The sequence below is a fragment of the Orycteropus afer genome, unplaced genomic scaffold, assembly GCF_000298275.1.
Source record: "Orycteropus afer afer isolate SDZICR_OR568_19922 unplaced genomic scaffold, OryAfe1.0 scaffold00179, whole genome shotgun sequence".
NCBI classification, from domain to species: domain Eukaryota; kingdom Metazoa; phylum Chordata; class Mammalia; order Tubulidentata; family Orycteropodidae; genus Orycteropus; species Orycteropus afer.
Genome location: NW_006921766.1, coordinates 5,835,234 through 5,839,222, shown reverse-complemented (window position 1 = coordinate 5,839,222; position 3,989 = coordinate 5,835,234).

Genomic DNA, 3,989 nt, shown 5'->3' with positions numbered 1-3,989 from the left:
CATTTACAATCAGGAGCTCCTCAGTTGCTCATTCCACCACTGAGTTTACAATGACTTATGGGTAGAAAAGCCATACTAAGTAATTTACTACACTGTAATGGTAGTGAGGTTTTTTTGTTTATTTGTTTGTTTTTCATGAATGCTATGCCATTCCTCTTCAAATTATCATTCAGTAGTAGACCATGTGATTTTCTGATTCAAAATGGCCAAAACCAGTCCATTTCAGTTCACTAATGCTAGGATGTCAACCATTATGTGTTCCATTTCATTTTTGACAACTTCCAGTTTTTCTAGATTCATACTTTGTACATTCCATATTCTGATTGTTAATGGATGTTTCCAGCTGTCTCTTTGCATTTTGAGTCATGCCACATCAGCATATGGTGGTCCCCAAAGCTTTATTCTATTCACATTATTAAGTTCAACTCTTCTTTGAGGGGGAAGCTCTTCCTCAGTGATATTTTGAGTGCATTCTGACCTGAGGGGCTGATATTCTTGCATTATATCAGAAAATGTTTCAGAGCTCTTCATAAAGTTTTCTAGTATTATATCTGACAGTGTTTCACTGCTATTCATAAGGTTTTCCCCAGCCAGTTCTTTAAGAAGTGGATGGCCCCTTCCTTCTTCAAAGTCCGTCTTAGTCTGAAAGCTCCACTGAAACCTGAACAGCATGGATGACCCTGCTGTTATTTGAAATATGGGTGGCATAGCCTCCAGCCTCACAGAAACATGCAAACCATCACAGTATGACAAACTGACAGATGAGTGGTGGTCTCTTTAAGCTTACAAGGCTATAAATCTTTACCAAAGCAAACTGCTTCACCTTTCTCTCACAGAGCAGCTGGTGGGTTCCAACTGTTGACCTTTTGATTAGCAGCTGAGTGTGTTAACCAGTGCATCACTAGATCTTCCTCACAAGGAAAGGAGACAGTGTTATTCAGCTGCAGAGAGGTAGAGCCACATGAGCAAGAGCATAATTGTTTTGTGAAATTGTTTTGTGTGAAACTCCCCAAGTTTAAATGCTGGCAAATGATTGAAGGAGAAGAAGAAGAAAAAAAAGGACAGGTTAAGCGAAGTGGACCAGTGACATCATCTTGCCCACAAGCTGCTTGTCCAGGAACTCCATGTGGGCAAAGAAAACATAGTGCCCATGAGCCAAACACTGACTCCTGCCAATACCTGCCTGGGCCTACCAGAATGCCCCTGCCCATTTGCCTAGTTTCATGATTCTCAGTTTCCCTTTTTGGAGAGTTTGATGAAGAGTTTGTTGAGTGGGGAAATGGGTCACAGTGTAGAGAAAGGAGGACTCAATGCTTAAGGGACACTTGGAAACAGATAGTGGTGATGATTGAACAATATGATGAACATAAGTTCAACCATCCATGTGAAGAAGGTTCAAATGGCAGATGTTTGGTTACATATATATTTCTTCTTCTTCCAGTTGTCATTGAGTTGATTCCAACTCATGATAACCTCATATGTTGTAAAGTAGAACTTTCCTCTATAAGGTTTTCAAAGGTTATGACCTTTTGGATGCAGAATACCAGGAATTTTTCCTAAGATGTCTCTGAGTGTTATAACCACCGACCTCTTGGCTAGTAGTTTAGCACTTAACCATTGTGACACCAAGGGACTCCACATATACATATATATTTACCACATACACAAACACAAAAATAATAGGAATCTGAGCATGTGGCCATGACAGGCCCCAGGAGAGCCAAGAAGAGAAGGGTCGTATCTGAGGTGAGCTCCTGGTGCCGGCCAGCTTTCCCTCCTACTGAGAACATGACACAGACTTTTACAGCAAAGCTAAAGATGAAGATTTTCATGAATTGAATTGTGTCCCCAAAAAATATGTGTCGGCTTCGTCCATGATTCTCAGTGGTTTGACAGTTATGTGATGATGTAATCACCCCAATGTCATAAGATATAATCAGTCAATCGGCTGTAAGTGGATTAGGGTGACTCAGGTCACAACCCTGATCTATGTAAGTTGTGTTCCTCTGGGGTAAACCTGCATCACCTTTTATCTTACAAGAAATAAAAGGAGAGAGAAGTGAGCAGAAAAAGGATTTGATTACCAGCAAGAAAGAATCACCAGGAGTGAAATGCATCCTTTGGACCTAGGGTCCCTGTGCTGAGAACTTCCTAGACTTGGGGGAAGATTGATGCCAAGACACATGTGAATGCCAGATGATAAAAGGAGGAAAAGACTTTCATCCAGAGCCAACCGAGAGAGAGAACCTTCCCTAGAGCTGGCGCCCTGGATTTGGATTCTTATTCTCCTAAACTGTGAGAGAATAAATTTCTTTTTATCAAAGTCATCCACCTGAGGTATTTTTGTTATGGCTGTTGTTGTCGTTAGGTGCTGTTAAGTCAGCTCCAAATCATAGCAACCCTGTGTAGAACAGAATGAAACACTGGCTGGTCCTACACCATCTTACAATCCTTGCTATGTTTGAGCTTTTTATTGCAGCCATTATGTCAATTTATCTCACTGAGGATCTTTCTTTTTTTTTGCTGACCCTCTACTTTACTAACCTATTATGTTATGGCAGCACTAGATAAGTAATACAGGGACTATGACTGAAATTACCCACTTGAACTGCTTGACTACAAAATAAATAAGTAGTCTTATTTTTTGCTTTTAAACTTTGCTTTTAAACTCACTCATGACTAAATTTTAACAACCTATTTGAGGAGCTGGTGTAACAGGTATACCAGAAGAAAGTACTCTTCTCAACACTCTAAAACTTCCATTTTCCTCCTTTTCTTCTCTTTATTTTTTAAAATGAATTATATACGGTGTCATAATGACAAGGCTATCTCCTCACTGTCAGGTTGGAACCTAGTACCACACTCCAGATATTTTAAGTGCAGGACAGCTGTCTAGATTTTTCTGGAGGGTAGGTCCTCCTCAAGCACAATTCCTAATTACCTACTTCCTTTTCTTCCCCCCTTTGCATTCTTGAGTGCTGCCTCATCTGTCCCTGACATGAATTCTCATGGAGAGCAGGGAGAGTCAGGTCTCGACTCCTTTTCCTGGCCTAATATTTACACTAAATCAAGTTGGAAGGAGTTATTCCCTTACTTCTAAGTAGACGGTGTGGGTGGATCAGGCAAATGAATCCTCAGTATTGGAAAAATGCCCTCAAAGCATATAATGTCTGCTAAAAAGACAAGGAGGCCACATGTTCTGACCTCCTCTAACACCACAAGGGGAAGATAGAGTCACTATCAGTAACTCAAGGCCTATTAATGCAAGGCCAAACATGCTGCCTCCCTCCAGCCCTTTCACCAACCATTCCTCCCAAAACACCCACCACCTCTCTCCTGGGTTCGATAATTTGCTGCAGTGGCCACACAGAACTCACAGATTATGGGGTTTATTAGGGAAGTACCATGCTACAATTCAAGTTCAGGAAAAATGCTCAGTCTCTCTCCCAGCCTGCCATTTCTCAGCCAACAGTCTCTCAAAGGCTCTCCCAGTAGTGTGTGTCCCTCGGTGTCTCTCTTAGCAATGTGTGTCTCTCGTATCTGTTTCCCAGCAGTGCATGTATCTCAGGAGAACATCCTTCTTCAGGCAGCAGTCAGAGAGACTTCTTCTGCCTCTAGGAGGCCTCTTTTTGAGCCTGGCAGAGTGGCCAAACTAGACAATCATAACATCGGAATTCTAAGCACCTGAGAGAGAGCAGGAACTTCCTAGAACATTGCTTTGTGTTGTGCCCAAGAGAAATACCCCAGGTGGATAACTTTTACAATCAGGAGCTCCTCAGTTGCTCACAGCAAATTCCACCCAGAGTAACAAAACTTATGGCTAGAAAAGCCATACTAGGTAATTTACTACACCCCAATGCCCCAATAGGGAGTGTCTTAATTCCCTAGTGCTGCTATACAGAAATACCACAGGGTAGTTTATTTATTTATTGAGGTGGTTGTTTTTTTTTTTAAATTGTGATTTGGGTGAAGATTTACAGAGCAAATTC